Raw genomic sequence first — 14983 nt, forward strand, 5'->3', positions numbered from 1 at the left:
AGTTGTTGTGTTAGATCTGCAACCACGGGCATCCAAGAAGCCCTCCCAAATGAGGGTCCATTTGGCATGGCTTTTGATGCATAGGTGGGAGTTCACATGCAGACCGTTCCTAATTGCTGGACTCTAAACTCGAAGCTAGGTGTCCTAGATAAGTGTAGCTTTTTGCCTGGTCTGATGAGGAAATAGAGAAGGACACAGACACTTTTCACCTTATGGAATCAGGGGCAGGAAAGAGGTAAGAATGTGGAAACGGAAGAGTATAGAGGAGACCTTGGAGGCACCTGGGCTTCCCTGGTGGCTCAGCTGATAAAGAATCCACCTGGAATGCGGGAAACCTGGGTTTGGTCCCTGGGTTGGGAAGATCCCCAGGAGAAGGGAAGGGCTACCCATTCCAGCATTCTGGTCTGGAGAATTCCGTGGGCTGCACAGTCCATGGGGTCGCAAAGAGTCAGACTCAACTGCACGACTTTGACTCACTCACTGCAGGCATCCTGTTGCTGGGAGTGGTGTTCCTACCGCAGGGACTGAAGGAGTCGAGGAGCAGCACTGGCCCATCCAGTCTCTGCTGTGAGTCAGGTGGGTGACCCTGCCCAGCCGGCTTCCCTGAGGCTGGAGCTCCCACCCTGCCTCTGGGGAGAAGGGCTGTCCCATCAGTGGCCCCTAGGCCCGCAGTGCCCCACTCGAGCACTGCCCCACCCTTCTGCCCTCACTGCCTGTGTTACGCCTGCTCTGTCTAGGCACGGTTCAACTATTTTTCACCTCCTGCATCCTTGTCACCACCCTCAATAACACCCTGGTCAGTGTTCCAGCTTCTCCCCTGCTCTGGACTCCTTGCAGTTATTTCATTCAGCAGCCTGAGTGATCCTTGTAAAGGCTCTTTTTTTGCTGGGAGAGGGCAGCCACTGGACCTCATGGCTTGTGGGATCTTAGTTCCCTGACCAGGGATTGAATCTGGGCAAATCCTAAGCACTAGACTATCAGGATACTCCCTAGAAGCTAAACCATATCCCTCCCTCACCTAAAATCCTCCCCTTGGCTTCCCATCACCCCAGCTGACCTCTACCCTCCTCTCCTTCCACCCTTTCTTCTCCAGTTGGCTTCAGGGGCCACGCTGGCCCGCTTTCTGCTCCCCAGCCATGCCAAGTGCCTTCCAGCCACTTGGCCTCTGCTTGTGTCCTCTGCCTGAATCTTGCTCAACACAAAAATCTCTGTTCAAACACCACCTCCTTAGGACTTCCCTGGTAATCCAGTGGCTAAGACTCTGCTCCCAAAGAAGAGGGCCTGGGTTTAATCCCTGGTCAGGGACCTAGATCCCACATCCTGCAACTAAGTTTTCATGCAGCAACTAAAGATCCCATATGCCACAACCAAGCCCTGGAACAGCCAAATAAATAAATATTAAAAAAACAAAACCAAAAAACCATTACCTCCTTAGAGAAGCCTTGTGAAATGATACTTGTTTTTTGAGCAACCCCTTTTGATATATTCTATCATCTTCTATTCCACTTCATTTAAACTGGGGTTTTCCAACCTCAGGACTGTTAACATTCTGGGTTGGATGATTCTTTGTTGGGGAGGGGGTGCCATCCTGGGCACTGTAGGGTGTGGAGAAGCATCCCTGGCCCCCACCCACTAGATACTAGTAATCCCCTCTCCATCATAACAACCCAAACTGTCTCCAAAGTTGCCAGGTGCTGAAGTCCCCCCTGCCCAGGATAGACCTGCTTCTGGTTGAAAGTCACCAATCTAAATTAAAGTGGGCAGTGACCTGACATGAAAAAAAAAAAAAAGCAACTTTTGAACAGTAACTGGCACATTATAGGCACTCAGATATTTACAAGTCTCTTGTTTTTCCAGACTTTGCTCTGAATATTCCCAAATGAATGAATGAATCAGGGGAGGAAGAATCAGTGTGAACACTTGGCTGCAAATCAGTACATCCTACTGGTTTTTGGGCTTCCCAGGTGGCGCTAGTGGTAAAGAATCCTCCTGCCAGTGCAGGAGATGTAAGAGACACGGGTTCAATCCCTAGGTTGGGAAGATCCCCTGGAAAAGGAAATGGCAATTCACTCTAATATTCTGGCCCGGGAAATCTCATGAACAGAGGAGCCTGGTGGGCTACAGTCCATGGGGTCACAAAGAGTCAGACACGACTGAGCATGTGAGCACCAGTTTTGAGTCCAGGATCCAAGAAAAACTCTGATCACTGTTTCCTTTTCTTAGATGAATGCAAAACAGGCCTGTTGAATTGATAGAGATTGAAAATTAAAAAAAAAAAGAAGGAAGGAAAAGAAGCCTTGAGGGCTGAATAGGCTGTGGGTAAATGGATTCCCCCAGGTAGAGGCTCACTGAGGGTATACCTACTGGAATTGAAGTTGACACCAAATTTCAGATTCTCACAATCTACATCTAGTGACTCATTTTTAGGAAATGGTCCAAGGTGAGATTTAGCCACAGGGCTATTTATGACAGAACAGATCTTCCTTGACTAATGATGAGGTTACATCTGATAAACCCATCATACACAAATGTATCATAAGTTGAACATGCATTATGAGAAATTCCCTGGTGGTCCAGTGGTTAGGATTCCAAGTTTTTACTCCTGGGGCCCAGGTTCTATCCCTGGTTGGGAAATGAAAATCCCACAAGCCACAGGGTGAGGCTAAAGAGGCCAAAGAAGAAGAAGAATAAAACACAAATGCTCAACTAATTGAAGAATTCATAGCCAAGATGGCTCACTCACATAGCTAGCAAGTTGGATGCCAGACAGGTTAGATAGTTGACTACTGTTGGGAGGCTTCAGTTCTTTCCCAAATAGGCCTTTTGATTAATTGAGTGTCCTCACAACATGGCAATGGCAACCCACTCCAGTACTCTTGCCTGGCAAATCCCATGGACAGAGGAGCCTGATAGGCTGCAGTCCATGGGATCGCTAGGAGTCGGACATGACTGAGTGACTTCACTTTCACTTTTCACTTTCATGCATTGGAGAAGGAAATGGCAACCCACTCCAGTGTTCTTGCCTGGAGAATCCCAGGGATGGGTGAGCCTGGTGGGCTACCGTCTACGGGGTCGCGCAGAGTCGAACACGACTGAAGCGACTTAGCAGCAGCAGCAGCAGCAGCAGCACAACATGGCGGCCAGCTTCCCCCTAGAATAAGTGATCCAAGAGAGCACAGTGGAAGTTCTAAAGTGTTATATAGCTCAGCTTTGAAACTCACACATGGTTACTTCCAGTGGTCACACAGGCTAACCACGATTCAGTGTGGGACTAGGGACTATGCTGGGGGTGACTACCAGGAGGTGGGCATCACTGGAGGTCATCTTGGAGAGTGGTCGCCACACCCTTGCATCCTGGGGCTACGTTTCTCATCATCCCTTGCAGCCCAGGAGCCATGTGATGTGTTCATTCACCAAGGGACCCTGCAAGGAGATGCTGTGTGACCCTTACAAGTCCAGGAGTTTGGGAAGCAGGCATGACTTCGCCCCTCTCTTTCGACTTCCATCAGCTCTTGAAGCTGAATGCAGTGTCCTGATAAACAAGGTGGGACCCTAGGAGGAGCCTGGGAGGGGGCCACCTGCCAATCAGGAGCACACTTTAAAAAAGTTATTTATTAGACTGCACACAGGATCTTTAGTTGTGACATGTGAACTTTTAGTTGCAATATGCAGGAGCTAGTTCTCCAAGCAGGGATTGAACCCGGGCTTCCTGCTTTGGGAGCTCGGAGTCTTAGCCACGGGACCACTGGAGAAGTCCCAGGAACACACATATTGGATTTTTTACTTTCTTCTTACATTTTGGATTTTAGATGGCTAAGCAACAAATTTCCTGAGTAAATCAACAAAAAATTGTAAAGCAATTATCCTTCCTCCAATTAAAAATACATTTAAAAATCATACCCCCCAAAAAAACAAATTAAAAAATGAACAAACAAGCGTCCATCTTATCTGAGTCATTAAACTTTTTGGGTTGTTTGTTGCAGCATCTAGTATTACCTAATTAATTCAGGAGTGGATTGAATTTGGTGAGGGAGGGGGAGGGAAGCGTCAAACCTGCCTGGCTGGAGTCACTGGGGGCAAGGAGGTGATTTTTACTGAGATGGGGATGTTGGTTTGGGGTAAGATTAGGGCAGAGTCTCAACTTTGACACTTCTGACATTTGGGGTTGAATTAGCTTTTTGGCTAAGAGCAAATGTACTGTGGGGACTTCCGGGTGGCGCGGTGGTAAAGAATCTGCCTGCCAATGCAGGCAATGTAAGAGACAGAGGTTTGATCCCCAGGTCAGGAAGATCCCCTGGAGGAGAAGCCTGATGGGCTACAGTCCATAGGGTCACAAAGAGTGGGACATGACTGAGTGACTGAGCACACAGCACAGGGGTCCCCAACCTCCGGGGCACAGACTGGTACCTCCTGTCAGATCAGCGGAAGCATTAGATTAAAGTGCACAATAACTATAATGCACTTGAGTCATTCTGAAATCATCCCTCCCCCCTCTCCCCCCACCCCACACCCCCAGCCCCGTCCATGGGAAAATTGTCTTCCATGAAACCGGTCCCTGGTGCCAAAAATGTTGGGAACCGCCAGCCTGAAGTTCTTTGTTGTGGGGGTTCATCCTGCACACCTAGCCTCCATTCACTAGGTGTCAGTAGCGTCCTCCCAGTTATGTCCACCAAGAAGGTCTCTAGACATTGCGCAATGGCCCCTTCTTAGAACCATTGGGTTGGGATCTGGGGAGCTAGGGCAACCTGTGGATACCAGAGTGGAGACTTCCAGGCAGCGGATGGTTCTGTAATTCTGGCACTCAGGCAGCATGGGAGAGGGTGAGCTCTCCCCTCCCCACCCTGTCCCAGGAATAATGGGTTGAAGTGAGAGGAGGGAGCCAGGACTAGGATGGGGGCAGTCATAGGCCCAAGGAAGAGAATGGCCCAGTAGAAGAATGAATGTGGCAGGTGGACAGGCTGTTGAGATCAGCCATCAGTTTCAGAAGCATCAGATGCTTTGGGGAGCCATTGAGCCAGGGTAGGGGGATTGTGGGGGTGGGGTGGGGTAGAGGGGAATGTTAGTCACTCAGTCATGTCTGACTCTTTGCGACCTCATGAACTGTAGCCCACCAGGCTCCTCTGCCCATGGAATTCTCCAGGCAAGAATACTGGAGTGGGTTGTCATTCTTTCTCCAGGGGATCTTCCCGTTCCAGGGATTGATCCCAGGTCTCCTGCAGTTGTGTGGGGGAGGGGCATTTAAATGGGCTGTCAGCAATGACAAAGATATTGTGCATTCACCTTTTTTACCCCCCTATTTGGCCTCGCTGCATAGCAGGTGGGATCCTCCAACCAGGAATCGAATCTGGGCCCCCTGCAGTGGGAGCTGAGTCTTAACCACTGAACCACCAGAGAAGTCTCTGTGTATTCACTTTTATTGATGTGGAAAGAGTCCCATGGTGTAATTTTTAAAAAATATTTCATTTATTTATTTTTGGCTGTGGTAGGTCTTTGGTGCTGCATGTGGCCTTTCTCTAGTTGCATCGAGTGGGGGCTACTTTCTCGTTGGGATAGGCAGACTTCTCATTGAGGTGGCTTCTCTTGTTGCACAGCACAGGTTCTAGAGTGCGGGCTTCAGTAGTTGTGGTGCACAGGCTTGGTTGCTCTGCAGCATGTGGGATCTTCCCAGACCGGGGATTGAACTGGTGTGTCTCCAGCATTGGCAGGCAGATTCTTAACCGCAGGCAGATTCTTAACCACTGGACCACCAGGGAAGCCCCCCGTGGTGTAATTTTAAAAGTTATTGGAGTATATGAAAATTCCAGTAGTTAGGACTTTGAGCTTCTACTGCAGAGGGCATGGATTTGATCCCTGGTTGGGAAACTAAGACCCCATATGCCTGTGCTCTATTTCTATGAGTCTATTTCTGTTTTGTAAATAAGTTCATTTTTATCTTTTTTTTTTTTTTTTAAGATTCCACATGTAAGTGATATTATATGGTACTTGTCTTTATCTGTTTGGCTTACTTCACTTAGAATGCTGCTGCTAAGTCGCTTCGGTCGTGTCCGACTCTGCGCGACCCCATAGACGGCAGCCCACTGGGCTCCCCCGTCCCTGGGATTCTCCAGGCAAGAACACTGGAGTGGGTTGCCATTTCCTTCTCCAATGCATGAAAGTGAAGAGTAAAAGTGAAGTCGCTCAGGCATGTCCGACTCTTAGTGAGCCCATGGACTGCAGCCTACCAGGCTCCTCTGTTCATGGGATTTTCCAGGCAAGAGTACTGGAGTGGGGTGCCATCGCCTTCTCTGTCACTTAGTATAATAATCTCTAATTCCATCCATGGGAATTAGATGTAATCCATCCATGTTGCTACACATGGGATTATTTCATTATTTTTTATGGCCGAGTACTAGTCCAATATATATATATATACACCACACCTTCTTTATCCATTCGTTATGGGCACTTAAGTTGCTTCCATGTTTTGGCTATTGTATATGGTGCTGCTGTGAACATTGAGGCACATGTATCTTTTCAAATTCAGTTTTTCTAGATGGCTTCAATTTTTAAACTGGAAAGTATTCAGTTATTATTATTATTTTTGGCCTGTGACATGTGGGATCTTAGTTCCCCAACCAGGGATTGAACTCGTGCACCCTGCATTGGCAGTGTGGGGTCTAAACACTGGACCACGAGCGAAGTCTCCCATCATTGTTCAGTGATAATTACTGACAGTTAAGGGGTGGTACAGTAGGGGAGGGTGTCCTGGGTTCAGCCTCTACCCCACTACTTATTTCCTAAGACCTTGGATGAGGATCTGAAAGTTTCGTAAGTGCATTCTCCTCACCTGACAAATGGGGAGAATCTTCTTCTGGAGGCAAGTAATTAGGTATTGACACTTCATAAAAGTCTCTCTATTACTTCACTGCCTACACACACACACACACACACACACACACACACATATGCACGTACACACATACACATACAAACCCTCAAGACATGCAATCCATCTGGTAGACCAAGCCTATAAATTTCAATATTCATGAAAAGAACACAGCAAAAGGTGGTGGGAAACCATGAGGTTTTCTAAACTTCAGTCATTCAAGTGTGTGCCAGCTATCCAATCATGAATAATTTTACTGTAAATCCCCTCGTTTAAGACATTCAAATATACATTTAGTTTTAAAATAGAAACTTTAAATGACCGCCATACATGGAAAAATGGAATGACATACCAGAAATAGATGGAAACTGAATTTAAAAACATACAGTGAAAGCAAAACACTGTTTTTAGGTGGAGAGAGAGGAGACTGTCTTCTCCATATGTTCCTGGTAAGCTGTCCTGGAAATTCACAGCACGAATGCCTCAAACTACCAGTGGAACCATCAGCTAAGCCCACTATACCCTGACCCATTTAAAAAAAAATTATTTATTTGGCTGTGCTGGGTCTTAGTTGTGGTATGCAGGATCTGTTAGTTGTGGATGTGAACTCTTAGTTGTGGCATGTGGGATCTAGTTCCCTGACCAGGGATCAAACTCAGACTGCCTGCATTGGGAGTGTGGGAATGCAGGGTCTTAGCCATTGGACCACCAGGGAAGTCCCACCTGACCCATTTCTGCTATGAACCCAGGACTCCATCACCCAAAGACCACAACAGCGTACACCCCTACTTGTTTTTAATCTTCTTTATTCCTTGTTCAACTTGGTTTAATATCAACTCTATTGACGTGTAATGTCCAGTTCATAAAATGTATCCATTTTAATGCTTTGGGCTCAGTCGTCTCTGACTCTTTGAGACCCCATGAACTGTAGCCCACCAGGCTCCTCTGTCCATGGGATTTTTTTCCCAGGCAAGAACACTGGAGCATGTTGCCATTTCCTCCTCCAGGGGATTTTCACCACCCAGGGCTGGAACCTGCGTCTCCTGGGTCTCCTGCCTCTCAGGGGGATTCTTAACTGCTGAGCTATCAGGGAGGCCCCAGGTGGCTTAGTGGTAAAGAATCCGCCTGCCACTGCAGGAGATGCAAGAGACATGGGTTAGATCCCTGGGCTGGAGAGATCCCCTGGAATAGGAAATGGCAACATGGTCCAGTATCTTGCCTGGGAAAAAATCCCATGGATGGAGGAGCCTGGCCAGCTACAGTCCATGGAGTCGCAGAGAATCAGATACAACTGAGCACACTTTAAGTGTACAGTTTGATGAGTCTTGACAAACCCACAGTGTCTCCACTTCCCCAGTCGACACGGAGAACCTTTCCATCACCCAAGAAAGATTGCCCTGGGTCCCTTTGCAGTAACCCCATCCCATCCTCATCTACAAATGACCATTTATCCGATTTTCTGTCACTGAAGATTAGATTTCCCTTTATTAGAATTTCATGTAGATGGAACCATATAATAAGCAGTCTTTTGTGACGACAATGATATTGTAGTCTGTTTGTCTTTGATCATCTCTAGTTCCATCCATGTTGCTGTGGCAGGCAGCAATATTTCCACTCCTTCCCTTTTTAGTGTCTCTTGAACCCACTCTAACCGAACTTTCCCCCCACTACTCCACTGAGACGCAAATGGGTGAGGTCACCAGTGACTTTCAAATGGCCAGATCTGATGGTCAGTTTCTTTTGAAGCGTCTTGGTTATGGTCCCTGGGGTCTTCATTGACATTTCAACTCTTTCGTTGTGGTGTATGGACTCTCTAGTTCTGGCACGATGGCTCAGTTGCCCTGAGGCTTGTGGGATCTTAGTTCTCCAACCGGGGATTGAACCCCGGCCTTCAGCAGTGGAAGAGTGGAGTCCGAACCACTGGACTACCAAGGAATGCCCTAATTTGTCAACTTAAAATGCTTTTCATGTTGAAACAATGCCATGAGCTGCCATGTATCTTTTACCCAAATTTACCAATCACTAATATTTTGTCATATCGCCTGCCAGTGTCCGACTCTGTGTGACCTCATGGACTGCAACCTGTCAGGCTCCTTTGTCCATGGGAATTCTCAGGCAAGAGTACAAGAGTGGGTTGCTGTGCCTTCTTCCCTTCCTGACCCAGGGACTGAACCCGCATCTCTTAGGTCTCCTGCGTTGGCATGCGGGTTCTTTACCACTAGTTTCACCTAGGACGCCCAGGATGCTCTCTTAGGTAACCGTGATTCATTTATCAAATTCTGAAAATTTCTATCTATTTAATATTATTGTCTAATAATCAGTCCATATTCAAAGACCTGGGAAATCTGGGAAAGATTGAGGGCAGGAGGAGAAGAGAGTGACAGAGGATGAGATGGTTGGATGGCATCACTGACTCAATGGACGTGAGTTAGAGCAAATGCCAGGAGACAGTGAATGACAGGGAAGCCTGGCGGGCTACAGTCCATGGGGTTGCAAAGATTCGGACATGACAGAGTGAGCAACAATTTTAAAGTTCACCAGTTGCCCAGTCATGTCTTTCAGAGCCTTGGATATTTTCAGATTTAAAATTTTTGCCCTTCTGTGCCTGTAACCATGATTTACTTAAGCATCATCTTTAAATTAAACTCACTTTTCAAAAACATGATCCCATACCTTTATTTCAGGAGGCAGTTGTACATTGCACCCCTAAATAGAAAGCCAGAAAGGTAAGCAAGTAGAAAGCAACTCTAGGACTTCCCTGGTGGTCCTGTCGTTAAGAATCTACCTGCCGTTACTATATCCTTCTACTTCTCTGTATATTCATTCTATTCATTTTTGAGGGTGTGATATTGGAACTCCCACCAGACGTCTTAATTTATCTACTTCAAAAAAATTGTAAGATATAGTGGAACTATATGTAATCTTGTTCTGTATTTTCCAAGCCTCCTGTAAATGTGTTATTGTACTTTCATAATTAAAAAAAAAAAAAAAAAGAATCCACCTGCCACTGCAGGGGTTCCATCCCTGGTCTGGGAAGATTCCACAAGCCATGGGACAGCTAAGTCCATGTGCCACAAGTACTGAGCCCAGCAAGAGAAACCACCACAATGAGAACCCTGTGCACCACAACTAGAGTGTAGCCCCCACTTGCCGCAGCTAGAGACAGCCCATGTGGTGGCGAAGACCCAGCACAGCCGAAAATAGAGAAAGAAAGAAAAGAAAAGAAAGCAGCTCTAAAAGCTTATACTGGTGTATATGCACGTATACACAGACACACACAGACACACAGACACACAGACACACACACACACCTCAAGAAAGGGAAGTTAAAGGTCAAAATGCTAATAATGCTGAGAGTATATCTGGGTGGAAGATTCCCCATATTTTCTTCTATTTTTAAATTTTTAATAGGAAGTGGCTTTTCTTTTAAAAATCTGTACTGTTGAACTCTGTCTTAGCAATTTAAAATGCACCGATTTCCATTAGTTATTAGAGAAACTCAAGTCAAAACTACAATATCACCTCACACCAACCAGAATGGCTCTCATCATAAAGTTCACAAACAGTAAATGGCAGAGAGGGTATAGAGAAAAGGGCAACTTCCTACACTGTTGGTGGGAATGTAAATAGGTGCAGCCACTATGGAGAAGAGTATGATGCTCTTCCAAAAACAGAGCTGCCACAATCCCACTCCTGGTCATATATCTGGAGAAAACCATAATTTGAAAGATACAGGCACTGCGATATTCATCGCAGCACTGTTGACAATAGCCAGGACATGGAAGCAACCTAAATGCCCATTTATAGATGAATACATAAAGAAGATGTGGTACACACAGTGGAATATTACTCAGCCATTCAGTTCAGTTCACTTCAGTTCACTTCAGTTCACTTCAGTTCAGTTCAGTTCAGTCGCTCACTCGTGTCCGACTCTTTGCGACCCCATGAATCGCAGCACGCCAGGCCTCCCTGTCCATCACCAACTCCCGGAGTTCACTCAGACCCACGTCCATCGAGTCAGTGATGCCATCCAGCCATCTCACTCTCTGTCGTCCCCTTCTCCTCCTGCCCCCAATCCCTCCCAGCATCAGGGTCTTTTCCAGTGAGTCAACTCTTCACATGAGGTGGCCAAAGTACTGGAGTTTCAGCTTTAGCATCATTCCTTCCAAAGAACACCCAGGGCTGATCTCCTTTAGAATGGACTGGTTGGATCTCCTTGCAGTCTGAGGGACTCTCAAGAGTCTTCTCCAACACCACAGTTCAAAAGCATCAATTCTTCAGTGCTCAGCTTTCTTCACAGTCCAAATCTCACATCCATACATGACCACTGGAAAAACCATAGCCTTGACTAAACGGACCCTTTGTTGGCAAAGTAATGTCTCTGCTTTTGAATATGCTATCTAGGTTGGTCAGAACTTTCCTTCCAAGGAGTAAGCGTCTTTTAATTTCATGGCTGCAGTCACCATCTGCAGTGATTTTGGAGCCCCCCAAAATGAAGTCTGACACTGTTTCCACTGTTTCCCCATTTATTTCCCATGAAGTGATGGGACCAGATACTATGATCTTAGTTTTCTGAATGTTGAGCTTTAAGCCAACTTTTTCACTCTCCTCTTTCACTTTCATCAAGAGGCTTTTTAGTTCCTCTTCACTTTCTGCCATAAGGGTGGTGTCATCTGCATATCTGAGGTTATTGATATTTCTCCCGGCAATCTTGATTAAAAAGAATGAAATAATGCCATTTGTAGCAGCATGGATGGACCTAGAGATTGTCATATTGAGTGAAGTAAGCCAGACAGAAAAGGAGAAATATCACATGACATCCCTTATATGTGGAATCTAAAAAGAAATGATACAAATGAACTTACTTACAAAACATAAACAGACTCATAGACCTGGAGGAAGAACTTATGGTTGCAGGGGTGGTGGGGGAAGGATGGTGGGAAGGGATAGTTAGGGAGTTTGGGATAGACATGTACACACTGCTCGTATTTAAAATGAATAACCAACAAGGACTTGCTGTGTAGCACAGGGAACTCTGCTCAACGTTATATGGCAGCCTGGATGGGAGAGGAGTCTGGGGGTAGAATGGATACATGTACACATGTGGCTGAGCCCCTTTGCTGTTTAGCTGAAACTGTCACAACATTGTTGATGAGCTATACCACAATACAAAATAAAAAGTTTTTAAAAAACACACAATAAAAATACATGGCACAGCTATCGTTTAAAATATGAAACAAAGTAACTTCCTTGTTCAGAAAATGAACACCTGAAACTTAGTTTTAATTAAATAAAGTCATTGGTGGAAATCAGAAAAATAAACTGCACTGATTTCAGTTTTCTTCATTGTGAGCTCTTTGTCAAGCCTTATATGTGCCATATTTTTAAAAAGAAACATTATTAAACGAAGGACCTGAAAACAACAACAAAAAAGCTTATACTAAGATAGGCATGCTGATTATCTAAGTGATGGTGTTGGTTTCACAAATGTGTACATATGTCAAGACAATACCCAGTTATGTATTTTAAATGCATGCAGTTTATCATATTCAAGTATACTTCAATCAAGCTGTTTTTCAAAAACTGAAGTATAGTTGATTTAAAATATGTTAATTTTAGATGTATAGCACAACGACTCAGATATATATGCACATAAAGAATCTGAAAAAATTCAAAATATTACAAAATATTGAGTAGAGTTCCTTGTGCTATAGAGTAGGACCTTGTTGTTTATTCATTTTCTATGTAGTAAAGTGTATCTGTTAATCCCGGCCTCCTAGTTTTTCCTTCCTCCCACCTTCCCCTGGAGATGGATGGTGGGGATGGTTGTCCAACAGTGTGAATGTACTTAATACCACTGAACTCTGCACCTGAAAATGGTTAAGTTGGCAAGTTTTATGTTCTGTGTATTTTCCCACGGTTAAAAGTAAAACGACGGGCTTCCCTGGTGGTCCAGTGGCTGAGACTCCGAGCTCCCAATGCCAGGGGCCTGGGTTCGATCCCTGATCAGGGAGCCGGATCCCACACGCCACAAGTAAAACCCAGCACAGCCAAATAAATAAATAAATTTTAAAAAGTAGGAATAAAACTTAAAATAATTATAGTGAAGAAGGCTTCAAAATATCGCAGGCTGTTATTGGCATTTTAAGTGAAGAAATTAGGAACAGACATACAATATCACCAACATCTTTGTAAAAAATAAATAATATGAGTGATTGTTTCAGGTAAAAATGGCCTAACAGTTAACTCTGGACTGTAAGCTTATTGGCCAATTTCATTGTCTCTTGGCCACTTTTTCTGTAACATACGTCAGACCTTTGCCTGGGTGAGCAGAGGTGGGGAAGGGTCATGGCTCGTGGTCAGCCTTCTTGATGGATACCCCACTGGCGTCTACCTCCCACCCTTACAAGCCCCACAGGAGCTGACCTGAGGTGGGATGCCAATGTCCGTCATGGACAGAGTCCCAGCCACAGCTTCATGAGGTCCCTATGATGGTGAATGAGGGATGAATGAGGTCCCCATTCCGACCCCCCACCATGATCTCAAGTCCACCCTCATCCCCAAACCTATCCCAACATTGTCCTCAAACTCACCCCCAACACTCTTCCCGTCCTTCCCTGTATGTCCATCCCAGTGCCTTCCATCTCCAGCCCTGCCTTTAGCCTCATCTCCAATCCCAACTCAGCCTTCAGCCTCACTCCATAGTTATCCCCAGGCCAGTTCCCCACCCTATATCCATTCTCACCCCCAATTCCATCCTCACACCCATCTCAACCCCAGTTTAGTTCAACCCCAGGCCCCCAGTTCTGAGATCCCTCTGTGGTGAGTGGGTGGCTTGTTGTCATGTAGTTGCTCAGCCCTGTCTGACTCTTTTGTGACCCCATGGCCTGTCACCCACCTGTAGGACTGTAGGGTCCTCTGTCTGTGGGATTTCCCAGGTAAGAGTACCGGAGTGGGTTGCCATTTCTTTCTCCGGGGGTTCTTCTCAGCCCAGAGATGAAGCCTGAGTCTCCTGCAGTGCAGGTGGATTCTTTACCTCTGAGCCACCTGGGAAGTCCAAGTAAATGATTAGTTCCCTTCAAATGTCCACATCCTTGTTACTGAAACTTGGCAATATGTTACCTTCCATGGCAAAGTGTTAGTCACTCAGTCCTGTTTGACTCTTTCGCAACCCCGTGGATTGTAGCCCGCCAGCCTCCTCTGTCCATGGGATTATCCAGGCAAGAGTACTGGAGTGTGTTGCCATGCCCTCCTCCAAGGAATCTTCCCATCCTTGGGATTGGACCTGGGTCTCCTGCATTGCAGGCAGATTCTTTACCTTCTGAGCCACCAAGGAAGCCCTTCCATGGCAAAGGTGTCATTGAATTAAAGATCCTTAATTCAAGGGTTGAATTAAGATTGAGAGAAGATTGTGTTACATAGTGGATCCAGTCTTCACAAGAGTCTTTATAAGAAATTCCAAATCAGAGAAAAGGGGGTAAGATGGAGGGGGTAAGATGACATCCAAAGAGGGGATGATGTGCTTTGAAGATGGAAGAAGGGGCCATGAGCCAGGGATGCAGGTGGCCCCTAGAAACTAGGACAATCTGGAGTTTGGACTCTCCCGTGGAGCCTCTGGAAGGAGGCAGCTCTGCCAGCAGCTGGATTTTCGCCCCATAAGACTCCTTTTGAGTTCCTCCTCTCTAGCACCGTAGGATAGTAAAGGTGCGTTGTCTCAAGCTGCCGGTTGTGCTACTTTATGGCATGCCCACGGAGACCTGTCACCTCTCCACCCAGGCTCCGGGGCTTCACACAGCTGCCATCTGGCAGAAGGCGAGCACCACCCCTTCGGCACCCACACAGCTGTTTCACCATCCTGTTGCCCCAGTCCACGTGTGCAAGCAATTTCCCAAACCCTGTGCTGGGCTGGGTGTAGGCACCTCTCATCACCTTGCTTCTGGCTGTTAAACCTTGAGCGAGATCCAAGAGAACCAGATCCTGACAACTATTCCTGGCCCAGATTTGACTAGGGAGGGACACGGAAGGCTACCTGCTTCCAACTGGGCCCGGGGAGGCTTCCAACTGGGCTCGACGACAGGTGAGGTTGTTGCTGATCTAGTAGAGAGCCAAGCCGAGCTT

The sequence above is a fragment of the Capricornis sumatraensis genome, chromosome 9, assembly GCF_032405125.1.
Source record: "Capricornis sumatraensis isolate serow.1 chromosome 9, serow.2, whole genome shotgun sequence".
Classification (NCBI taxonomy): domain Eukaryota; kingdom Metazoa; phylum Chordata; class Mammalia; order Artiodactyla; family Bovidae; genus Capricornis; species Capricornis sumatraensis.